The sequence below is a fragment of the Ascaphus truei genome, chromosome 15, assembly GCF_040206685.1.
Source record: "Ascaphus truei isolate aAscTru1 chromosome 15, aAscTru1.hap1, whole genome shotgun sequence".
Lineage (NCBI taxonomy): Eukaryota > Metazoa > Chordata > Amphibia > Anura > Ascaphidae > Ascaphus > Ascaphus truei.
In genome coordinates this window covers 21,324,751-21,351,762 of record NC_134497.1, presented here as the reverse complement: position 1 = coordinate 21,351,762, position 27,012 = coordinate 21,324,751, and the positions used below count along the sequence as shown (strand labels likewise).

Below are 27,012 nucleotides of genomic sequence, written 5' to 3'. Positions count from 1 at the left end.
GAAATGGTCTAAGGGATTGTTCATCTTTTGTCCAGATGCTAAATATCATCTATGTATCTGAGTTACATCAGGGGTCGGTGTGTTGTTGTACTTTTAGAAAGTCCTCCTCTAGGCTGGCCATAAAGAGGTTGGCATCCTTGTGGTGAGATCTGTGTGCCCATGGCAGTTCCCATAATGTTCAGAAAGTGTTTGTCACCAAAGACGTTGGGAGTAAGACCATGTTTATCTACGAGTTTAGCGTGGTGAGGAATGTTCAGTGTGGGAGAGCTGAGTTGTGGGAGTGGCAGGCAGCAATATCATCTTTGCGAGGTATGTTAGTATATCGTGAGCTGACATCCATTGTGTCTAGGATTGAATTATGGGGTCTGCTCATGAAGTCTGTGGTATATTGGATAAAGCTTTTGGTCGTCGTTACCGGAGGTTTTAGAATAGTTTCAATGAGTCTTGAAGTATTTTCTGTGACAGTGTCAATGGGACGGACAGGGTTGCCTGGCTTGTGGATTTTAGGAAGCATGTAGAAAGTTCCAGGGGATGGAGGGTCATGGATACGTTCCTAAATTTGGTCTTGGATGCTGTATAATTAGAAGCTTCACTGTAATTCCCTGCTATATTCTGCATTTGGATCTTTGGCTAGTTATTTTTATGTAGTGTGCAGTTTTCTTGCCAACTACAGCCCCACCTACAGTCTCGCCCACGTGGAGGTGTGTGTGTGGGAAAGTGGTTAACACCAAATCTGACCATCCTGTTGTCTCACCTCCCCACAGGGGACTAAGATGAGCACACACCCCAAAAGTCATCACACCCCACGGAACCCCAATTTTGCCACCACCACCTGGATTAACTTTAGGGCAACCTTGAGGGTTTACACCTAAAGTGTCCTTGGTCCTAAAACAAATACAATTTAACAAGATATGCCCAAAGATAAGGATGGTCACTTCAAAGGTACTCTGGTTCAATTAGAGCAGAAAGAACTTCGAAGACTGAGCCACTGATTGAGCCACCTGTGCTGAAGCAGGGATATCCTGGACACCTGACCTGTTGGTGGCTCTTGAAGACTGGAGTTACCCGCTTCTGATTTAGGAAGAAGGCAGCACCTGGAATCGCTCTGCATAGGGTAATCCCTGGCAGCAGAAGGGATACATTGATTGTATGTTCCGTGCTAATTGCCGTGCTTTTCATATATCGGGCTTGCGAATCCTATTTTCAGAGAGATCCTCTGGGGCTGAGAGGGTTAATACAACGTTGCAATAAGTAGGATTACTGTGTATAGTGTAATTGCTCTCTGGTACTTATTAAACTTGCGAGTATTTGGTTTTAAATCCAGCTTAGGCCGGAGCAGAGAAATGAAAGCAGATTGACATTTATAGCAGACCGGCCAACCTCGAAACATTTTTTCCCAGCGAGGTAGTGAAGTGGGGGCACAACTCTCCCCTAACCCGGCGCAGTGACGCATATTGCATTCATCACACTGCTCCCTATAACTCCTCCTATTACCCCATATAACCGCTCCCTATAACTCCTCCTATTACCCCATATAACCGCTCCCTATAACGCCTCCTATTACCCCATATAACCGCTCCCTATAACTCCTCCTATTACCCCATATAACCGCTCTCTATATCTCCTCCTATTACCCCATATAACTGCTCCCTATAACTCCTCCTATTACCCCATATAACCGCTCCCTATAACTCCTCCTATTACCCCATATAACCGCTCCCTATAACGCCTCCTATTACCCCATATAACCGCTCCCTATAACTCCTCCTATTACCCCATATAACCACTCCCTTTAACTCCTCCTATTACCCCATATAACAACTCCCTATAACTCCTCCTATTACCCCATATAACCTCTCCCTATAACTCCTCCTATTACCCCATATAACAACTCCCTATAACTCCTCCTATTACCCCATATAACCACTCCCTTTAACTCCTCCTATTACCCCATATAACAACTCCCTATAACTCCTCCTATTACCCCATATAACCACTCCCTTTAACTCCTCCTATTACCCCATATAACAACTCCCTATAACTCCTCCTATTGCCCCATATAACCGCTCCCTATAACTCCTCCTATAACCCCATATAACCGCTCCCTATAACTCCTCTTATTACCCAATAGAACCGCTCCCTATAACTCCTCCTATTACCCCATATAACAACTCCCTATAACTCCTCCTATTACCCCATATAACCACTCCCTTTAACTCCTCCTATTACCCCATATAACAACTCCCTATAACTCCTCCTATTACCCCATATAACCACTCCCTTTAACTCCTCCTATTACCCCATATAACAACTCCCTATAACTCCTCCTATTGCCCCATATAACCGCTCCCTATAACTCCTCCTATTACCCCATATAACCACTCCCTTTAACTCCTCCTATTACCCCATATAACCGCTCCCTATAACTCCTCCTATTACCCCATATAACCACTCCCTTTAACTCCCTCTATTACCCCATATAACCACTCCCTTTAACTCCTCCTATTACCCCATATAACCACTCCCTTTAACTCCTCCTATTACCCCATATAATTTCTCCTATTGACACTCACACTCAATTTCTCCCATTGACCCCTTTCACTGCCAGAGGAACATGCAACGCATGGCGAAGTGAAGTGGTTAATATCCTAATCAAGTAGCACGGAGATAAACGACAAGAGCCAAACTGCTGTATTAATCTTTGCCGCGCCTCTTTATAATAGCAAACCCCAACCACAGCACACACCGGAGCGCGCAGAATTAGCTGCTGGAATTATGAACTTGCTAAAACCACAATAATAAATTAAACTGAAAATTGACAACTAGCTAGAGCAGGGGTAGCCAACTCAAGTCCTGACGGGCCACCAACAGGTCAGGTGTTTACGGATATTCCTGCTTCAGCACAGGTGGCTCAAACAGTGGCCCACTCATTGGTCAACTCCAGTGCTCACGGGCCACCAACAGGTCAGGTTTTTACGGATATTCCTGCTTCAGCACAGGTGGCTCAAACAGTGGCTTAGTCGTTCCCATATTAATGCAGGGCCCCTTGTCAACTTCGAGGTGGAAAAAGTTTCTCCGGAAATCCCTTTGTCCCGGGATAGAACATCATGGCAGATAGAATCATGAGAAGCATTTAATGCCAGGCTGATGATGTCATTGTATTGTACTGACAGCAGTAAGCAGTGAGGACAAGACAAGCAAAGGATTCTGGGAGAGGAAATAGAAGCCACCGGGTCTCCCTGATATAGGCGGCCATCCTTAAAACTGCAGTTGCTTTTCGCTGGCGACCTCTCGCTTACGATTTCAAAACCATCGATTTCTCTTCCAAGTATTTATAATATTTCAGGTGAATTTGGCGCAATCTCGGGTTTGAAAATGACCAGCAACAAGTCAAATTTTGCAGCCCATGCATTAAACTGAATATCTTTAAATTCCGACTTTAAGTGGCAAAAAAACACATTTACCACACATGGGTATTAAACGAAACATCGTATAAGTTACGGTGGGTAAAAAAAAACCTCTGCCATACAGTGTACAGCAAATAAAAAAGGTGACACACTGTGTGCTCATTTGCATGTCATTACCCAGAATCCCTGGCTGCACTGGAAGCACGGTTTGCTAAGAGATAATGGGGAAAGGCAGGGTTGCAGACCTGTTTGAGATGTGAATGTGCTCACAACATGGGATTTTTATTTGCTGTATTAAACTAATTTTACGTTGTGAAACGTTCCCCTAACTTCTTCCATCTTTTATAACGGACATGGAGCCCCGGTCAATATACAGTAGATGACACAAACAGATATGCTAGGACAGGTGATAAAAGGTAAGTGGTAAACAGCTCGCAACGCATCTGTTGCAAATCAGCGCTCACACTTTTTTGGGAAGCGTGCAGCCCATATGCACGCCTCGGGGCGCTCGTCTGCTCCCTCCCCGCTGATTGGTCCAAGTCTCCACCTCGATGGTGTCAATGCTTGTGCACACTCTTTCTCGGCAGGTCAAGGGAGATAAAGCCAGGCGTCCTCTGCTCGTCTGGCATTCCCAGGTGTTCGCAGGAATTTTGACGCGTTTCGCGTGTAGTCTCACTTCATCGGGGACTGATTGGGTCTCAGCAGTCTGTGGAATTGAAAATACAGAGATATAAAATTTTGCACTGAGCGGTACACGTCCCCTAAATCCAGATATCATTATAAGGAACAAATAATCCTCTCTACTATTCAGAAGAACACCAAAAAAACACATAAAAGAATAAATGCCAAAAAAAGCAAAGTCCTTTTGAGGTGAAGTCATCTGTGCAGTATACAGACATAGATACATACCCCATTGTCCACGAGACGATCCCAGGTAAGATGAGTTGAGCAAATGAGATGGTCATTGGGTGAACAAGCTGAGTAGACATGATAGGCTTAAGATGGGTAGGTGGGTAACATTTTGGGCAGACACATGACTTTTCTCAAGCCTCCAACGGTCTGTGGTTAGGCTGGCTTCATACATCATACGTGGTGGAGATGCCCTGTCGTATTTAACCTTGTAACTAAGTATATTCCCGAATGAGCAAACTTCTCGGCAAGTACTTAACTCCAGAAGACCCCCAGGCGGCCTCGATGAACAGAGACCCCTTTTCAACATATCAAAAAGTGATCAAACACGAATTTCCTATATCCTTTTAGCAACCGGGGGTTCTATAGCAGTTGCTTGGAAGTGGCCAATCCTTACTATCAATGTGGTTGACAAAAATGCATATGGAGGATCGTGCTTATGGCTAAAATTGAGGGGGATATGAGATCCCTGGTACCATCAAAGAACCGATGCTGACTTGGACAATACCATATAACACGTGGAACGGCAGATCTGTCTCCCGACAGTAACCCTTCTCTATCCCATTCAATGTATTCCAGCGCCTTTCATGTTTCTCTGCTCGGTTGGAGACCCCAGATGAAGTCCTTGTGATGAAACGCGTTGGGCCTTTTTGACTTTCTGCGGCCACCGTACCAACCCGACACTGCCTGCTGCGAGATCCAGATTGGCTGAGGCGGCTAAGACGGCTGTGACGCGCCAAGCCCACGGAGGACTCCGAACGCGGTTGAAAGACGCAGACGGGGGAGACCGGGGTGCGTGTGTGTCTGCACGCTGAACGGCTGATCTAATAGTAGGGTTGAAGTGCGCCCAAAGTCACTTCTTGCTTACTTACCAGCAGGGAAAGTGTGAGTCTGTTTCCTTTCCCTTCTGTGTTGTTTGTTACCATCAGTAAATGTTAATGCACTATACCCTTTGCATTTGCATCCTTCTCTTCATATGAGGTCAATCAAGAGTACTGGCACCAGAGGATTTCTACATATGAAGTGACAGTATTGTGTGTTTTTCAGTGTTATTTTTCACTGGGTTATTTGCACATTTTCACTGTATATTTGGTCATTCTTGCGCCACGAGGACTTTTTGGTTTAGTTTTGGAGATATGAAAATGACTGTGTCTTACACTTGTGCCAAAGTCTGACCCATGCAGCCAATGCTAGCACGGTATTGCCGCATGTTTTACCGCCGGCTCCTTAACACGTGTAATATTCACCCCTTTCATTCTTACGTTATTCCACGATAACGGGGTAATAACGCTGGATGTAGGCTTGCAGACTTTTTTTTGGAATACTTTGCTTGGGATTGGACTCTCATATAACATGTTTAGTTCAAAGCTGATTTAAATCATGACCACACCTCTTACGATGCTCAACTCCAAAACAGGTCCCTCATTCTTCGGACCCTATTAACTGAATGGGACTAAAACCTTCTCCTAGGCTTCACGGCCTCTTTAATAAGGGAGCTGAAACCATGTTCCCTACATCTTTGCGCCATTTTTCAATTTCCGAGATACCAAGGCACAAAAGGGTCCCAGGGATAAGATAAAATGGCTGCAAACAGTTGCCATCGAGACCACCGAAGCCAAAAGCAGACATAAATACAATACCTCCAACATCTTCAGGTGTTTTGGACAGCATCATTATGTGAATGTAGTGAATATACAAGTCTCTCGTCTCTACGTGTGTTGGGGGGGGGGCGTTTACTGAAATAACCCCAAAAGATGCCTCCGCAGCAACCTCGTTGTTCTCCCCCTATCACCCCGAGGCGTTCAGAAAATCAGCAGCTCTGCTCTATTTCTAAAAGCATTTTCAATGCGTACGTATTGGGAGGAGGCGAAAGCATTAACGTTTCAGGCTGCTGCTAAAGCAAAAGAAAACCCCCATCCCTTTAAGATTTTCAATAATATCCGGCTACATTGGGATTAGACGAACACAACGAGATCCAAACAACTCTTCCGCAAGCCAATAAAAGACCTGGTTTTATCAGCCTTCGGCAGACGCTCTGAGTGTAAATACAAAATCAGAGTGATTCTCAACCAGCCCACGACTGTATAAAAAATGCTCTCCGTTTGCTCTACGTTTGGCTGTGATTGTCGTGGGTAACCCCATCGCTGCCATGCTGCCATGCTGCCACGCTGCCACGCTGCCACGCTGCCATGCGTTATCATCATTATTTAGTTTGTGTTTGCATATTCCACTTCGGAATCTTGAGCATTTGCCCGGTCTCGGCCGCGACAGTAACCTGGCGCGCGCCGGGATGTCCCGGGCGCGCGCCGAAGCCTCGGAGGAGAGGCCCGCCGATCGGGGCTTCCCCCTCTCCTCTCCGGGTCTACCGGGTCCCCCGGAACGTCCCTCCGCCGTCCTCACATCCGCGGGACACCAGGGCTCCCTCGGGGAGCTCTGGGCACACGTACAGGCGGCACAGGCACCCGATGACGCGTGACCGCGCCGCACGCCGAGGGGTTGCGGCTCGCAAGCCGGGACATATCCCGGCTTGCGGAATGAGCCGCACTCAAATAAAGTGTGCCGCCTGTGTAATGTGTCTGTCACCGCCAGCTAGTGCTATAAAAAGAAATATTGTATACACACATTGTATATATATATATATATATATATATATATACACACAGACACACACAGTGGGGAGAAAAGGTTTGTGCACTCCAATTATAATGACGGAAATTCCATGGTTTTTCCATGATAACAGCCTTGAATCAAAACCAGTCTTTTCTTAAATATTAAATGGGATTTATATGAACCAATTCCATGTCTTTTGAAACGAAATGATGTATGAATTAGCCAACAATGAGAAATTAAAAGTCGGGGTATGTGCAAATGGTTATATCAGCTAAATTAAAGGGGATTATTATAATCAGGTGTTTAAATAATTAGGTCTATCTCCAGGGGTGAGTTTTGGAGGTCCCACCCTATATAAGATCAGAAAGTTTGTTCGTTTGGTTTTCACCATACAGGTGTGTGGAAACACGTCGTGCCATCAAAATAAATCTTTGAGGACCTCAGAAAAGCAGTTACTGATGCTCATCGGTTACAAAACCATTTCTAAGGTTTTGGGACTCCACCAAACCACTGTCAGACAGATAGTCTATAAATGGATAAGGTTCAAGACCACAGTCACTCTACCCAGGAGCGGTCGTCCTACCAAAATCTCCACAAGAATAAACTGGCAAATCATCCAGGAAGTCACAAAGAATCCCAAAGTAACATCCAAGGATCTGCAGGCCACTCTCGCCACGTCTAATGTGAGTATTCATAACTCAACTATCAGAAAAAGACTGAACAAGAATGGTATTCATGGAAGGATAGCCAGGAGGAAACCACTGCTCCCTAAAAAGAACATTGCTGCCCGTCTGAAATTCGCCAAAGATCACATAGATGATCCACAAGACTTCTGGAACAATGTTCTCTGGACAGACGAGTCAAATGTTGAACTTTTTGCCCTCAATGAGAAACGTTATGTTTGGCGAAAATCAAACACTGTGTTTGAACAGAAGAACCTCATCCCATCTATCAAGCATAGTGGTGGGAGTGTGATGGTTTGGGGCTACTTTGCTGCCTCAGGACCTGGATGGCTTGCCTTCATTTACACATCCATGAATTCTGCATTGTATCAGAGGACTTTGGAGGAGAATGTCAGGCCATCTTCCTAATGCCTCCATCCCATCTTCATTCTCCTATTGATTTCATTCAAAAGGTTCCCATCCATTGTTATTTGCCGGCCGAGATAGACATAGTCCTCAACTTCTCCTAGTTCTACTCCATTTATTTTGTAGAGTGGACACATTTTTGGAACATCCCATTGTTCTTGATTTTAGGGCATACTTGGGACTGGAGCGGTGGGGGAGGTGGGGGCAGAGCGGTGGGGGAGTGGCGGGGCGGTGGGGGAGGTGGGGGCTGAGTATTATACTCAGCTCCAGTTACTCACTGGTTCTTGAGATACTTCCATTTCTAGATGCAGATGCTCCCTCATGTCAAATTCAACATGGCCGCCGGTGTTGACCAATAGGAAGCCACGATCAATGATGTTGCAGCTTCCTATTGGGCAACCAGTACCATACAGGTACATTATGCGGTTTTAAACTATCTGCTAAAAGGAGTCTTTATATCAGATTGGACTCGCTTGCCTTTTTGACCCTTGCTTCACGCATCTATTATACGCTAAGAAACTCCCCAGTGAACAGGGGTCATCTTATGCGCTGTCGTTCCACAGAAGAAACAGTATGTACAGCAGGTATTCTGTTACCATACGTGTCTGCTGTGTACTTCATGCTTAAGGACCCCCTGCATACACTAGGGACACAGGGACAGTGCCTGATTACCAATTGCCATAACTAGTGAGCCATACGGTACATAACCAGGGACAGTGCCTGACAGACCTTCTATCATTGTTCCCACCCATACGTTAGTGCTTAGGAGAGCACCAACTACATCAGGTGTCATCTGTACTAGATCGAATATATACTGGGATTTACTTGCCTCGGTCCAGTTCAACCGTTACCACCACAATAGTGTTCATTCGGTATGCCGTAACCGTTCAAACCACGGTACCCACACCCGGGAGGATTTGTACCCCATTTTTATTTATGCAACGGTCAGAGCTACCTATGTATACCGTAACCGTTCTCACCACGGTATATCTACATTTAATATAGTTTGAATAGTAGCGTGGTCGGGGGAGCGGCGGAGTTGGTTTAGAAACTCCCTTCTTCCTAGTAAGTTCATCTTGCTTATCCTAGGGTTATATTTACCCTCGCCTACAGTCTATCACATTATATATAGAAGACATTGCACTGGAGGTTATTACGGTATCACCTACCCAGTATTAGCCGTACTGAGCAGCATTGTTGGTGCACTTAGGACTTGATTTAAAGCCCTGTATTTAACATTTTTGAGATAATGAAAGATGTTTAAATCATTACACTTTACCATTGTTTCGTTCTTAGGGTGAATTCTCTAGCATTGTATCACATATTTACGCATTATCGTACATCCACCGTCCCTCTCCCTACTGAGCAATATTGCGTGCCTACCATTAGTCGACCTCTTTCTGAAGCACTGGCTCATCTGGACCACGTGCTTTTCAGTTGTTTTGTGTATATTGTTCTATTCCCCTATTTGCACAGTTCACGCTCTCCAATTTCGGTAGGAGTGCTGGTATCCCATCTGTTCTTTATTGAGCTTCCTATTGGCCAAGATGTGGTGGCCATATTGAATTCCCGGTGGCAGCTAAAACTGTATCTATCTCGGAAACATGGGAGGAACTGAGAATAATGCGCTCTGGAGGGCAACCAGCACCACAATGTCGTGGCATATTTACTAAGCAGTGCTATGCCAAAAGGCACCTTCGCAGCCCAATCATTTGAAAGCTATAAAAAGTGTCCCACCATGCGATAGCAACACTTAGTAATTATGGGCCCGTAACGTCACAGTTTGGATTTAGGCGCACCTCTGCTGCCCCAAGTTCCTGCCAATGAAACGGTTTGGTGATTTCTATCAGTAAATAGAATCCTTAACTTAAACGGGCCTTCACAATTCATTTCACACTTACATATCACAGCAGCTCTTTTAGCACTGACCTTATGAGTCATCCTCAAAGGGACAGTTCCTCAATAAAATTACCTATATCGAAAGTGAACTCAGTGTGACGCCCTGACAAGCAGATTAATAACCGTAGTCTCGTGTTGTTTCCTAGCTGTTTTGGCTTTAATTTTACTTTTTATGATATAGGCCCAAAGCCTGCACTAGATTGTCCACATAGAGACCTCTGCTCCACCCTAACAGGCAGCACAGAGCGGTTTGCAGACTTTATAGAAACGTTTGAGAGAAGCTGTGCTGTATTGAGCTTTTCAGATATAAGGCTCTTTGATTCATAGTTACGTAGTTACATAGTTACTGTACATAGTAGATGAGGTTGAAAAAAGACATACGTCCATCAAGTTCAACCTATGCTAAATTTAGACTCATGATCCAAAGTGAAAGGGGGTTGAGTAGCCGTGTTTATTTAAGTTGTGGCTTCAACGTTTAGGAATAAAAAATCTACTACGTCAAAATAAGTGCGTAGGCGAGAAAATAGAGGTGAAAACCGACCCCGTTATGTACAGTGTCCGGAAGAACAAATAAACATGCAGGGGGAATTACATGATGCAGTCCCGTGTGTGTGTGTGTTTGTGTGTGTCTGTGTGTACGGTATACAGTATATAAGACAACCCTTAAAACTCACCTCTTACAGCGCTCAAATAGCCTATACACATGGCTACTGTCCCACAGTCACTACGACCAATGACTGTCATCTTCTACACGTACCCACCGTCAAGGCCAGACACTGCCATCTTCTGCACTTATTCCCTCACCTGCTGTCTCTGTTAATCTCCCATCATACCACTTAGATTGTAAGCTTTCCGGGGCAGGGATTTCCCTTCCTATTGTCTGATCGTATTATAATTCCCTGTACTGTCTCTCTTGTAAAGAGAAAAGCTGTAGAATTATTTTGTCTGAAAAATCTCGGGATGTCTTTTTGCCCCAGTTTTGCAGCCATGAGACCCAGAGGGGTAGTTACAGAGGTGGCAAGACTTACTGTATTCGGTACCGTAACAAGGAGCGAGATTCCACCACTTTGGTGCGCCACGGCCCGCCCAGCCAACGGAAACCCGTCCCCGCGGTTTGGTAGGCTTTATTTATTTTAATTGCAATGAAGTATGTGCCCGGTAGATGGCACAGTGAATACCTTTGTCCAAGCCCGCGGTGAGTCTATGGAACTGTTTTTATTCCCCAACTGATTTCAGTGGTGGGCAATTGTTCATATTTCCCAGAGTGGGGGAAATATAGAGACCTCCTTGTGTAAGACACGAAGCTTTAAGACAACTTTGTTCCCATTCATATGAATGAGTGCTGAGGCCTGATAGAGCTTAGCACACTTTTTTGGATCTGGAGGTCCTTCAACACCTCCATTGCTCTGTTTATAATTGGTTAACTAAGGGAAACAATTTAACACCCCTCCCCCCCCCCCGCATCTAGAAGTTTCTAAACATTACTAAGATGGCAGGCCCAGGACGCCCCACAGAGCCCACCAGGACCCCACGGACGATCCCCCCATATATTCGACGGCAGTTCCCGAGGGAATACTGGGACAGCATGGAGAAAGACTGGATGGTCGTATTCCTTACCAGAGTAAGTGGGAATATGGCACCTCCTCTAATAAATGCACCTGGTGGAATTGTAAGACTGGAATCCACGGATTGCGTTGGCGCACTGGTCCAGTTTTCATCCATGGGGGATGAGTCAAAAACCACCGTAAGGATACAATCCGCATGGAGTGTTGACTCGAATCCGCAGGCTGTTTCCGATGGCAGTTTCTGATTAATCCGTACGGATTCAAGCTGGAACAATCCGTCAATGGATTTGACACCGCGGAAATGGATTTTGAATGGAAAGCTTCGCCCGACTCTACTCAGCACCTAGCTATCTGTGATTATCCCCTGAAACCCCTGGTTTGCTGAGTTTAAGCTCTTTTTCAGGTATATGTGCTGTGCTTGTTGAATCCGGTCGGAAAAACTTGCTTTGTTCTGTCTGGTGCTCGGTGAATTGTCTTGGACGCCTGTGACAACTGCTCCCTGTAAACCCTCCCCTACCTGCTCCTATAACCACTCCCTATAACTCCTCCCCTAACTGCTCCTATAACCTCTCCCTATAACTCCTCCCCTAACTACTCCTATAACCACTCCCGATAACTCCTCCCCTAACTGCTCCTATAACCACTCCCTATAACTCCTCCCCTAACTACTCCTATAACCACTCCCGATAACTCCTCCCCTAACTGCTTCTATAACCTCTCCCTATAACTCCTCCCCTAACTGCTCTTATAACCGCTCCCTATAAATCTCTTTAAGAAGCAAAAACGTTTCTAGAGAACAACTGTTAATGCCTAAAGACAGTAGAATTAAGGCTAAAGAGAATAAGTCTAATGATACACCTATGATCATTACAGGATTTTGTGAACAAGAAAACAGGATAAGACAAATCCTTAAAAAACATTGAAGTGTCCTGTGAATGGACCCGAAGTTGAGGAATACCATTACATCAAATCCTAAAATAGCATTTAGGAAGGCCAAAAACATTAAAAAAAACAGGTTGGCCCGTAGTACTCTAAAAAAGGATTTGCGTAAAAAAACAAACTAATGGTAATTTTATTTCAAAACCTGTGGGGAACTACACATGTGGCAGATGTTGTGTGCAAACATGAAGCGAGATAAAAACATTAATGACCAAAAGACTGATAAATTATATTTGATTGGACAGTTTATAAATTGTCTTACCACATTTGTTGTGTACATTATTAACTGTAACCTTTTGTATATAGGGAAGACTATCAGACCCTTAAAAGGTCAGGATCTGTGAACATGTTAATGGAATTCGAAATGCCCAAAATAATCTGGATAGAGGCAAAAAGATTCACAACCTGGCACACCACTTTTTAACTCACCATGAGGGTAACGTGGTTGGATTTCACTTTAGGGGAGTAGAAGTCGTACCGAGGGATCCTAGAGGGGGGATAGAGACAATCTCCTTCTCCAAAGGGAACAGTTCTGGATTTACACCCTCGAAAGTAAAGCACCTGGGGGTCCTAATGAATTAATTGAATTGGTTCCCTTTCTGACGTGATAAAACCCTCACTCCCCCCTTTTTTGGCCGTAATTAAAATCAGGGCCTTTCTATTTAGTGGTGTATTTCCCTATGAATGTGAATGCATTGGAGTACAAGGGCCTACTTTTTGGTGTATTAGGATACTCTCCGTTATACAACTATCACGGAATGCTCTATGGATTTGGTGATCAAATAATCTATTAAAGCTTCCTTTTCTATTAAGACATTCATTTTGTATATTAAGACATTCTCTATATCGTATATTATAGTAAGATGTTCTCTCTCTATATTGTGTATTAAGACCTTTTCTATATTGTGCATTAAGACATTCTCAGTTTTTGCAAACAACTATAGCTTGCTCTAGTAATAACTCATTGATGACATTCAATTGTCATATTTGTTAGATCAATTGCTAGTAGTTAATTTACAACAGTTGACACTAATGTTTTGAGCCCTACATATAGGTTTTTAATCATCTGTTGGATTTAGGATGGGATGTACTTATCCTTGGGTTCTAGGTTAACCACGTTTTTTAGGTTTTAGTCTAATTAGACATTTTATTAATACATTGATAGTAATTCAATATTTGGATAGTCATTATTATTTTCATTTTTATTTATAATTTTTTCATCATTATTTTTATTTTAATCATTATGTGTGGTTGTTATATTATCATTCATTGTGTCACAATTAGTCAAGTTAGTGATCGACATTTTGTTTAGTGTTAGTTTGTGAAATGTACTGTCAATGTTATATGCATGCTTATGTGTTAGGCAATTCCTTTGTGTAACACTAATTGGACGGCTATGAGTAAAATTATCTGGTGAGTGTAAGGAATCCGTTCCTGAGTTTGGCTGGGGCTCACTCTTGCACAGTTGGTGAGCTCTCAGACAGACCTCCCCTTGGATCTGCAAGCACTATCACCTGTGTGTGCAATCACTGCAGCTCTGTCTCTCTGCTCTGGCATTGGAGGAATTCCCACACACCCGTCTTTGGATTGGCTATCTGCCCTTCTTATACTGGGCTCTCCCTTTCCCTCATGGCTGAGCATAAACTAAGATTCACTTGGATGTAACTGTGTTTGCCACAAACACTCCTGCCTTAGCCTTGCCTTGTTCCTGAGACCTGCTGCATTCCCCCCTGGCAGAGGTCTGCTTCTTTGTTCCTGTACTGAAGCGCTGGATCCCCAGTGCTAGCCATGCCTTGTTCCTGCTGCATTCTCCCCTTGGAAAGACCTCCATCATGGGCCGCTCCTCGCGCAAAGCTCATTCCCGCTCTTCAGCTGCTACGCTGAAGCGCTTTGCACCAGCCTACCTGTTACTGAACCCCAGCCTGGATATCGATTACTCTGACGTCTCCAACTCTGACCCCGGCTTGTCCATTGATTACCCTGCCATCTCCAACCCCGAACCGGCTACGATTGACTACGGACTGCGCAACCCAGAACCGGCTTCATGATCTAAGGTCAGTGTATTCACATCCCCACCTCAGCCCCGTGGTCCGGTCCCGGTTTGTGCTGAGCCCCACAAACTCGGACCCCACTGTGGTGAGGGTAGGACTGTTTCTGTCTGAAATGCTGTCTGAAAACCGGTTCCTGTTTGAAATTCTGCCCCCGCCTGAAACCCAGTCCCTGTTTATAGGCCTAACTCCGTTTGAAAGACAGCTCCGTAAAGAACACCTTATTAAGGCCCAGCGCCTTAGAGAGTTAAAACAGAGTTTGGCCTCCTGTGTTCCTTCCCCTGGTTCCCCTGTGACCTGGGAAAACGTGGATCCTGTGAGAATGGCGCAGGCTCAAAATACACTCCATGAACTGTCCCTATCTTTGGACCAGTACATAAAAGAGCATGACCCTCTCCTCGCCAGCTATGCTGTTACTGGACGGTTCCCCTGCGCTACTAGTTCTGTTACTAAACTCTTGGGGGTATCTCCTTCTCCTGAAAATTACCAAACTGATTTTGTTTCTCTGAAGCCAAAAGAAGAGTTTGCCACAATCCCTGGTTTTGATTCTACCTCATTTCTCTGACTCTGATGTTTTGCCTGCTTTAACCCCTGCTTGTAACCCTTTGAGGCACCCTTTGTGCATTCTTGTAATCCCCATGCCAATGTCAACTTCCCAGAGCCTGAAGATGAACCTTCTATGCCCCCAGTTTCCAAGTCTGATCCCCTTTTCTCTGACTCTCATGCACTGCCTGCTTTATCCCTTGCTAGTTCTCAACCCCTAGGTTTAAAGGCAGACCTTGTACACTATGCCTCCCCTGAGGTTCAAGTAGCTTAGCCTATTGAGGTTTATTGCTTTCTTCCCCCTGTCCCAGCTAAAGATCCTACTACTGAGTTCCCTGAGACTTCTTCTGAAATATTGATCCCAGTTAAAAGTGATGCTCATGAGTCTGCTTTAGCCAAGAGCCAGCACGCAGATTCCCCTGTCACTAACACTCTTGCTATACCCAATGCTATTCCTCCTGTGTCTCAGACATGTGAAATTCCTGCCTTTGACTAAGACTGTTTCCTTGGTACCTCCTCCAACGATTAGTTCCCCTTTTACTGCCTCTCAAGCTATCATTTCAGAGATCAGCTTATCTGTCTCTGATCCCTTAGTAAGGTCTGAGTCTCCCCTTACTGCTTCTAAGGATTCCCCAGCACTTCGTGTGTTAACCTGTGCTACTGCTATAACTCCTGATGTAAAGCCAGACTTCCTTCCCTCTGACTTCCTGTAGTCTGCGAGATGCCTATCACCAATGCTAAAACTCCTGTTTTAAAAGGTGTCTTCTCTATTATGTCTGTAATGCCTGCAGTTTTGTTTATTGATTCTAAGACCGTTGCCACAAGGTCTCCCATAGAGCCTGATGTCCCCACTATGGATTCTCATATACCCACTTCAGAGACCAGAGCAATGTTCTTTGATTCTATTGAAGTATCTAGTCCTGTCCCTGCTGTTTCTCAAATTCCCACTTCAGAGACAAGCGCAATGTCCTCTGATTCTATTAAAGTCTCTAGTCCAGTTCCTGCTGTTTCTCAAATATTCCCATTGGAGACAAGTGCAGCAGTCTCTGATCCCTTTGAAGCGTCTAGTCTGGTCCCTGTTGTTTCTCAAATACCTACTTCAGAGACCAGTATACCTTCCCCGGACCCCTGTGCTGTACCTAATGTGACCACTGTGGCTTCTCTGACATCCAGTTTAGGAACAAACATATTCTTCACTGGCTATTCTGCAGCTCCTGTAGTAATCAAGAATTACTTTAATTCCCGCACTGCAAAGAATAGTTTTTCTCCTAGTCCTCCCACAACTCCTCGTGTAGCCTTGGAGTCTGGGATTCCCACTCCTCAGATAATACTGTCTCTCACTGACTCTTCCACAGTATTTGAGGTATCCGCTACAGACTGCATGGCTACTACTACGAACTCAGGGTTATCTCTCTTGGAACCTTCTGTAGTTCCTGTTCCTCCTATAGATTCAAAGGACCCAGTGTTCAAAACGGAGTTATACGTCCCTGATTCTTCCACAATTTTTGGGGTACCCACTACTGACTGCTCTTCCTCTGCCACAAACTCAGGGTTACCTTCCAGGGAGGTTTCTGTAGTACCGAATGTATCTGCTGATTCAATGGACCCTGTGCTTAAAACTGATTTTTTTTCTGCACTGATTCCTCTACAGTATTGCGTGAAGCCATTGAATCTGGGACCTCCACTCCTAAGTCAAGTTTGTGTTTTCCTGATTCTCCTTCAGTGTTTGAAGTACCCAGTCCTAACTCCAAGACTTTTGTTTCTAAGTCAGTTTTTCCGCTCACCCAGCCTCCTGCGGTACTAGATAAGATCTGTATTGATCCAAGCTTTCTCACTTTACAAGCAGCTTCAATACCCACGGGTTCCTATGTGGTGCCTGATGTGTTCCCTCTGGACCCCTTGTTGTCATCGTCAAAGATTGAAATACCCCGATTGAACTTCCTTGTCTTGCCTGAGGTGCCCGTCCCTGCTTCTTGTGCTCCCACTGTGGGCACAGGCATGCTTCTCTCTGCTCGTTCTTTGGTGCCTACTGCATCGAATTGCGGATGACCAGACTTCGGACCTGATGCTCTCTAAACCTCATATGCCCAGGGATGCTGATCTCCTATCATTTGCCTGTATCACGGCAGAGAACTACATAAACACTACTACCGTCTCACTCGACTTGTTTGGGATAACGGGCCTGGACTGTATCAAAAGAACTGTAGCTGTATCTTTCAGTGAACCCTCCCGCCCTCTACCCTCGCTATCCACTGTCCAGATTTCCTTTGGAGTAATAGCTTCTCACAAATTTCTACGTGCCCATTTCAGCAATATCATTACTCATCCAGGATGTTCCTCTACCACAACCGACCAACAATCACTCTGTCTTGTACTCTGGGACTAGTGCTGAGTACCGGGCACCTGACTTGTGCCCCTTGGACGTCCCTGTTCTGGACCCTCCGGTTCTTGCACAGCTCTGGATTTCCAAATTGTTTTGTGATGCTTTCTGCGTGTCAAGAATTGCAGTACCTTCGTTTTCTTGTCCTAAGTTTGTACTCGCATGTCACCCAGATCTCTGATGGATCCTTCTCATCCGGAGGCCTCGCCTGAAGGGGGGGGGGGTTACTGTAAGGAATCCGTTCCTGGGTTTGACTGGGGCTCACTCTTGCAGAGTTGGTGAGCTCTCAGACAGACCTCCCCTTGGATCTGCAAGCACTATCACCTGTGCATGCAATCACTGCAGCTCTGTCTCTCTGCTCTGGCATTGGAGGAATTCCCACACACCCATGTCTTTGGATTGGCTATCTGCCCTTCTTATACTGGGCTCTCCCTTTCCCTCATGGCTGAGCATAAACCAAGATACATCCAAGTGAAACTGTGTTTGCCACAAACACTCCTGCCTTAGCCTTGTTCCTGAGACCTGCTGCATTCCCCCCTGGCAGAGGTCTGCTTCCTAGTTCCTTTACGGAAGCACTGGATCCCCAGTGCTAGCCTTGCCTTGTTCCTGAGACCTGCTGCATTCTCCCATTGCAGAGACCTCTATCATGGGCCGCTCCCGCTCCTCGCGCAGAGGCCATTCCCGCGCTTCAGCTGCTACGCTGAAATGCTTTGCACCAGCCTACCTGTTACCGAACCCCAGCCTGGATATCGATTACTCTGACGTCTTCAACTCTGACCCCGGCTTGTCCATTGATTACCCTGCCATCTCCAACCCCGAACCGGCTACGATTGACTACGGACTGCGCAACCCAGAACCGGCTTCGTGGTCTAAGGTCGGTGTATTCACATCCCCACCTCAGCCCCGCGGTCCGGTCCAGGTTTACGGTGAGCATGTCCGTTACAGTGAGATTCCCATAGGCTAAAATATCATTTGGCTCCGGTACTTAAACAGTGCCTGGGAATCATAAGACCAACCCCCTGATGAAGTGTTGCTCGAAACACTGAGGGGCAGTTTGGGAGATTATTAAGCGTGTGTTCCCCCCACGAGCTCAGGACACCACACTGCCTGGGATCGGTCCCACAGTCTGTTAGCGACAGGCTGAGGGGTCGCTGATAAGATTTACTCATTAGGGGTTCAGGGGGCTGATATTTTCTAGCAGGGGGGCACAGGGTAATAAAGACCCCCTGCAATAAACAGGTATTTTTAAAAAAAATCAACCTAAATTGCTATATTACTCTCTGCCCGGGACCTTTATTAAATCCCCTTTTACTCCTTCTGCGTCCATCAGCCTACCACTTAAGATTGTCAGTTCTGCGGGCCAGGGCCCCCCTTCGCCTTACGCGCGCTCTCTTCCTCTCCCTCCCTCCACCCTCTGTTTAGACATTATTGACCAAGCCTTGTCCTTTTGTACAGCGTCGCGTACACTACCGGCAAGACACGTGTATACACAACTACATGTACAAAGGACACCTGAACTTAGACACCATCCTGCAATGGTCACCGCAGGAGTCACAAGCCCCCCTGAAGCATCACCAACTCCAAAGCATTGCCAGGGGGTTAAAGTGGCTCCCATGGGGATGCCAGCAGTTGTCTTTTGAAGATTACAGTCTCCTGCATAATGCTGGTGTGGGGTGGGAAGGGGGGGGGGGAGAGTGGGGGGAGGGGGGAGTGAGTTCGGCTGCTGCTGAATTATTCATGAGATCCTCCAGTTTTGCATTTAAATTTGGTATCCTTTTGATCTCAATTCTATGTATGCAAATCCTCTCCTCCAGACCCATTCACTGGGGGGGTTAGTGTAGACACTGGGTGGGGTTTGGGGGGGTTGAGGAGGGGGGGCACTTATCATGTTGGAAAGGCAAAATCAATACTTAGAAAGGGGGTTTCTCTGTTAGATATGGGAGCGTTATGTTAAGGGTATTATATATATATATATGTACAAACATGTACGCACAATCTATCTACACGTGTGTGTGTCTGTATGTATGTATATATATATATATATATGTATATATATATATATATATATATATATATATATATATATACAGTATACACACACACACACACACATGATAGATAGGTATAATATGGAGAATTATATGATTTATATTATATATATATATATATATATGTACAAACATGTACACACATCTATCTATATATCTGTGTGTGTGTGTGTATATATATAATATATATATACACACACGATATATAGTTATAATATGCATATGTATATATATATATATATATATATATATATATATATAAATATAGAGATATATATAAAAGAGAAAGATTGATAATATGATTTATATATAATATGCAGAATGATATAATATATATGTATATAATATGCAGAGTGATATGATATGATGCAGGATGGTATATATTGTATGATATATATGATATGATATATACTGTATATAATATGCAGAATGATATAATATATATGTATATAATATGCAGAGTGATATGATATGATGCAGGATGGTATATATTGTATGATATATATGATATGATATATACTGTATATAATATGCAGAATGATATAATATATATGTATATAATATGCAGAGTGATGTGATATGATGCAGGATGGTATACATTGTATGATATATACTGTATATAATATGCAGGATGATATGGAACATCGTCCTTGTGACAGAGAGATGTATAATTTAGACTTGTCACCTCTCCCTTATTCTGCGTGGGTCTCATTAATTCGGAGTCACTCACTGATCAAAATCAGCCCGTTTCATTTCTCTGGGGGGAGAGCGGTTCCAGGAAATGGTTTGAAATGGAAGTAATGTCACTGTACAGGATTGTAAAAAGAAACGAAACACATTGATCTGCGAGTCCGCAGGAGAAACCCACTGCAGTTCCTCTGACGCGACAACATCGTTACGGGATCAGTCCCGCGTGGCAGGCGACAGATAGTGGTCAGTGTAACCCCCTAGGGTTGCCAGGTGGCTTCTCCGAAAATACTGGACTCAATGGTGAAAGGTGCGTCAGGTCACTATGTCCAGGGAGGTAATACCGGACACATACATGTCCAGTATTACAGTACCTCTCATTTTGTACTGGACAAAGTATCCAAATGCAGGACAGTCCGGTTCAATACCGGACACCTGGCAACCCTAGTAACCCGTAAAGTAGCTGGGGGACTTATTCGCACCCTGTTGAAAATGAGTACGTTTCTCTTTTCTCCGGGAACACTGATTTGAAGCAGAGACGCTACGCCTGTTTATCTGTTTGGCCAACAACGGCTCCTTCGTTACTTTCCAAACAATGGAACAAAGCAGTCCACCTCTAGTTTGGAGGACTGGCAAACACAGAGACGTTATATAAAGACGGTGAAAACCATACAGAGCTTTGGTTTACCGTGGAAATGTTTCAAGTTTTCAACAAAATCAGGAACAAAAATACTTTGTGTTTAAAAGTGCCCGTTCCCTGTAACTTATGAAACATGCCTTGGTCCTAGGACGCACTGACCTTTGTAGTGGTGATTGCAACAACAAACTTCGCTCGGCAATATTACAAAATGACCTATAATTATTCCTAATTTTCAGTTTAGTTACAGCGCAATTTTTGGAATTAAAAATCAAACGGCAAAAATATTCCGTGGGGAACATCAGAGAATAAAGCGCCCGCATTTATCCTGTTATATTGTGGTTAGGAACGGGTGCCTAAATTAGGACAGGATGCAGTGACAATTCCAAATATGCAGTGATCAGGGCTGTTGGGGCGAAGGGGGGGGGGGGGGTTTGCATAGTCACGGTGGCGGCCATCTTTAAAAGTTTGCCATGGACATTTCTCCAAAGCAGAAAATGATGGCGTTTGCCCAAATTCAACTTGGGGACAACATTATGTGTTGCCAAGCTGACTCCATGTCATCATGAGACTGTACTCCAGTTCTTGTTTTCCCCAAGTCACCCCCTTGTTCCCAAGGTACTTACCAGCGAAGTTACCAGGTTTAAATGTCCCTCAGGGGAAACAACATGGCTGCCAAATCTCAGGCCAATAGGAACCTGCAACGTCATCAGTTTAAATCCCCATGAAAAACCTGGAAGTGATACCAGTAACTATCTGAGTAACCAGGGGGTCCCCGGACCTGGAAATAGTGCGGTTCTGTTCTTGAGGACGCCCCGGTTCCGATGCTGTAATAACATTGTGGTTAGTTAGGGGTGGGGGGATTGCGCTTTTAAGATACGTTGAGTCACGGTGGCAATACTGATTGTGCCCGGTTAAAGGGGGTAACTCCTACATTTGGACAGACACAAGACGTTTTGGGGGGCCCAGCCAGCTGGTTTGGTGTAGCCATCATTCGACAGTGAATGTAGCTCTGCACATAGAATTCTCATTTTGTCCCCAAGAGCTTGCAATCAAATGTTGGAGCTCGAGATAGAAAATGACACAGAACCAGACAGCCTCCTCACCCCTATGGTACCCCTTCAACCCCCTAAAATATCCTTGGCCTGTGCGACAGCCTCGGAAAGACATATCTTAGCATAAGTGGAATGTAATGGAATGTACTCTCCGCGCCCCATAGCAATAAATAACCCAAACAGCGGCGGGCGATGCAGGAATCGCGCTTACCTGGGTCATTCTGTCGCTGCTCCAGATGGCAGGTTTGCAAAATGCAGAACTATAAAAAGAAATTGGAAGCAGAGGGGGGGGGGGGGGGGGAGGGGAAATCCCGCACATTATTTGGTTGATGTGGTTTTTATGTTTTTAAATCCAGGGAAAAGTTTGGGCTGTATATCATTTCCCTGTTACAGCGAGGAGAGGACATTTTTTTCTTTTGCCACGTATGAAAGGGTTAATTTAATCTACATAAATAATTGAGCATTAAATAGTGTAACAGCCATACAAGCAAAAAAGTATAGTATTTATCAGCGGTGTACATAACAATATATAAGCATGTGTAGTGTACAGTACCGTATATCATTGTATACAGTATATCAGTTTGACTGTGTATCAATGTATTGCTGTGTATGTAATGGGTGTATCAGTTTGTTAATTTGTATCAGTGTGTATCAACATGTCTGTGTGTATCAGTGTGTCTGTATGTGTCTGTGTGTATCAGCATGTCTGTGTGTATCAGTGTGTCAGTGTGTATCAGTTTGTATGTACGTGTCTATGCGTATCAGCATGTCTGTGTGTATCAGCATGTCTGTGTGTATCAGCATGTCTGTGTGTATCAGCATGTCTGTGTGTATCAGCATGTCTGTGTGTATCAGTGTGTCAGTGTGTATCAGTTTGTATGTACGTGTCTATGCGTATCAGCATGTCTGTGTGTATCAGCATGTCTGTGTGTATCAGCATGTCTGTGTGTATCAGTGTGTCAGTGTGTATCAGTTTGTATGTACGTGTCTATGCGTATCAGCATGTCTGTGTGTATCAGCATGTCTGTGTGTATCAGCATGTCTGTGTGTATCAGCATGTCTGTGTGTATCAGCATGTCTGTGTGTATCAGCATGTCTGTGTGTATCAGCATGTCTGTGTGTATCAGTTTGTCTGTATGTGTCTGTGTGTATCAGCATGTCTGTGTGTATCAGTGTGTCAGTGTGTATCAGTTTGTCTGTGTATATCAGTTTGTCTGTATGTGTCTGTGTGTATCAGCATGTCTGTGTGTATCATTGTGTCTGTGTATATCAGTTTGTCTGTATGTGTCTGTGTGTATCAGCATGTCTGTGTGTACCAGCATGTCTGTGTGTATCAGCATGTCTGTGTGTATCAGTGTGTCTGTGTATATCAGTTTGTCTGTATGTGTCTGTGTGTATCAGCATGTCTGTGTGTATCATTGTGTCTGTGTATATCAGTTTGTCTGTATGTGTCTGTGTGTATCAGCATGTCTGTGTGTATCACTGTGCCTGGGGAAACGCGTTGTTCTGCGTGTTGTGATAATGCTCTGCGTGTTATATCGCTCTGAGTGTTGTGATAATGCTCTGCGTGTTATATCGCTCTGAGTGTTGTGATAATGCTCTGCGTGTTATGATATCGCTCTGCGTGTTGTGATATCGCTCTGCGTGTGATATCACTCTGCGTGTTGTGATATCACTCTGCGTGTTGTGATATCACTCTGCATGTTATATCACTCTACGTGTTATGATATTGCTCTGTGTGTTATGATATCGCTCTGCGTGTTATGATATCGCTCTGCGTGTTATGATATTGCTCTGTGTGTTATGATATCGTTCTGTGCATTATATCACTCTTCCTGTTATATCGCTCTGCATGTTGTGATATCACTCTGCGTGTTATATCGCTCTGCGTGTTGTGATAACGCTCTGCGTGTTATATCGCTCTGCGTGTTGTGATAACGCTCTGCGTGTTATGATATCGCTTTGCGTGTTGTGATATCGCTCTGCATGTTATATCGCTCTGCATGTTGAGATATCGCTCTGCATGTTGAGATATCGCTCTGCATGTTGATAACGCTCTACGTGTTTTGATAACGCTCTGTGTGTTGTGATATCGCTCTGCATGTTGAGATATTGCTCTGCATGTTGAGATATCGCTCTGCATGTTGAGATATCGCTCTGCATGTTGATAACGCTCTACGTGTTTTGATAACGCTCTGTGTGTTGTGATATCGCTCTGCGTGTTGTGATATCGCTCTGCATGTTGAGATATCGCTCTGCATGTTGAGATATCGCTCTGCATGTTGATAACGCTCTACGTGTTTGATATCGCTCTGTGTGTTGTGATATCGCTCTGCGTTTTGTGATATCGCTCTGTGTGTTGTGATATCGCTCTGCGTTTTGTGATATCGCTCTGCGTGTTATGATATCGCTCTGCGTGTTGTGATATCGCTCTGCGTGTTGTGATATCGCTCTGCGTGTTGTGATATTGCTCTGCGTGTTGTTATATCACTCTGCGTGTTGTAATATCGCTCTGCGGGTTGTGATATCACTCTGCGTGTTGTAATATCGCTCTGCGGGTTGTGATATCACTCTGCGTGTTGTAATATCGCTCTGCGGGTTGTGATATCGCTCTGCGTGTTATATCGCTCTGCGTATTGTGATATCGCTCTGCGTGTTATATCGCTCTGCATGTTATCATAACGCTCTGCGTGTTATATCGCTCTGCATGTTATCATAACACTCTGCGTGTTATGATATCGCTTTGCGTGTTGTGATATCGCTCTGCATGTTATATCGCTCTGCATGTTGTGATATCGCTCTGCATGTTATATCGCTCTGCGTGTTGTGATATCGCTCTGCATGTTGAGATATCGCTCTGCATGTTATATCGCTCTGCATGTTATATCGCTCTGCATGTTGTGATATCGCTCTGCATGTTATATCGCTCTGCATGTTGTGATATCGCTCTGCATGTTGAGATATCGCTCTGCATGTTGTGATATCGCTCTGCGTGTTGTGATATCGCTCTGCGTGTTGTGATATCGCTCTGTGTGTTGTGATATCGCTCTGTGTGTTGTGATATCGCTCTGCGTGTTGTGATATCGCTCTGCATGTTGTGATATCGCTCTGCGTGTTGTGATATCGCTCTGCGTGTTGTGATATCGCTCTGTGTGTTGTGATATCGCTCTGCGGGTTGTGATATCGCTCTGCGTGTTGTGATATCGCTCTGTGTGTTGTGATATCGCTCTGTGTGTTGTGATATCGCTCTGCGTGTTGTGATATCGCTCTGCGTTTTGTGATATCGCTCTGCGTGTTGTGATATCGCTCTGCATGTTGTGATATCGCTCTGCGTTTTGTGATATCGCTCTGCGTGTTATGATATCGCTCTGCGGGTTGTGATATCGCTCTGCGGGTTGTGATATCGCTCTGCGGATTGTGATATCGCTCTGCGGATTGTGATATTGCTCTGCGTGTTGTTATATCGCTCTGCGTGTTATGATATCGCTCTGCGGGTTGTGATATCGCTCTGCGTGTTGTGATATTGCTCTGCGTGTTGTTATATCGCTCTGCGGGTTGTGATATCGCTCTGCGTGTTGTAATATCGCTCTGCGTGTTGTGATATCGCTCTGCGGGTTGTGATATCGCTCTGCGGATTGTGATATCGCTCTGCGGGTTGTGATATCGCTCTGCGTGTTGTGATATCGCTCTGCGTGTTGCGATAGCTCTGAGTGTTGTGATATCGCTCTGAGTGTTGTGATATCGCTCTGCGGGTTGTGATATCGCTCTGCGTGTTGTGATATCGCTCTGCGGGTTGTGATATCGCTCTGCGTGTTGCGATAGCTCTGAGTGTTGTGATATCGCTCTGCGGGTTGTGATATCGCTCTGCGTGTTGCGATAGCTCTGAGTGTTGTGATATCGCTCTGCGTGTTGTGATATCGCTCTGCGTGTTGCGATAGCTCTGAGTGTTGTGATATCGCTCTGCGTGTTGTGATATCGCTCTGCGTGTTGCGATAACTCTGAGTGTTGTGATATCGCTCTGCGTGTTGTGATATCGCTCTGCGTGTTGTGATATGACCCTGTGGTGCGTTACTGGGGATTTTAGGCTTCCAAGGGGCTAACTGTTTTTTGCCATAACTCCCTGCCCTGCATTACTCGCAAAACATACTGTATTTTAGTTATTTTTATGATTTAGGGTTTTCATTCCTCTTTACAAAAAAAACCCCAGTAAATTTAAATAATAATTTAAAAAAGCGGTTTCAGCATGCACTGCAGGAGATTTCGTTTCTACGCCAGAGAACAATCACCTGCACCAGCCCCCACCCACGCTGGGACGTGCCACCCGGGATAATCCATTTTTACTGATGCCTCTTTTAAAGGTGCAGTTCCAGTGCATTATAAAAGGAAGTTACTGGCAGCGATGGGTTGAGTTAATTTATGGTAAAAACGGAGATAATTTGGTAGTGTTTTGAGTCCTTCCCAATTCAAGTTATTGAGCGGTAGTAGAGGAGGGAAGGTCCCTACAAGTTATTGAGCGGTGGTAGAGGAAGGAAGGAATCCCTACAAGATGTTGAGTGGTGGTAGATATATAACCGCTCCCTATAACTCCTCGTATTACCCCATATAACCGCTCCCTATAACTCCTCGTATTACCCCATATAACCGCTCCCTATAACTCCTCGTATTACCCCATATAACTGCTCCCTATAACTCCTCATATTACCCCATATAACTGCTCCATATAACTCCTCCTATTACCCCATATAACCGCTCCCTATAACTCCTCCTATTACCCCATATAAATCCTCCCTATAACTCCTCCTATTACCCCATATAACCTCTCCCTATAACTCCTCCTATTACCCCATATAACCCCTCCCTATAACTCCTCCAATTACCCCATATAACCCCTTCCTATAACTCCTCCTATACCCCATGTAACAGCTCCCTATAACTCCTCCTATTACCCCATATACCCCCTCCCTATAACTCCTCCAGGATGGGCTGCAGGTGAGCTCCTGCTGGGGAGCCAGGATGGCCTTAGACCCAGGGGTTGGTGGCTGTGTGTTGGAGATGGAAGTGGGAGAGGCTGCAGGCTGCAGCAGTGGTGTAGGCCTTGGTGAGGCTGAATGCGAGTTACAGGAGAGTTTGGAGAGAAAGGAAGGGGCAGAACAACAGAATCTGCTTAAGAAAGAAGAGAAACGAGCTTTATTGAAGA

At 44.8% G+C, this 27,012-nt stretch overlaps 1 long non-coding RNA gene across 1 annotated transcript in view; it reads right to left on the bottom strand.

Annotated features, from left to right (window-relative positions):
- Positions 1 to 2,877: 2,877 nt before the first annotated feature.
- LOC142466979 (uncharacterized) overlaps positions 2,878 to 27,012 on the bottom strand; it is a 65,632-nt gene continuing 41,497 nt past the window's right edge. The window contains exon 3 of the long non-coding RNA XR_012788290.1: positions 2,878 to 4,113. This is a non-coding gene — a long non-coding RNA (uncharacterized LOC142466979). The remainder of the gene's footprint in view (positions 4,114 to 27,012) is intronic.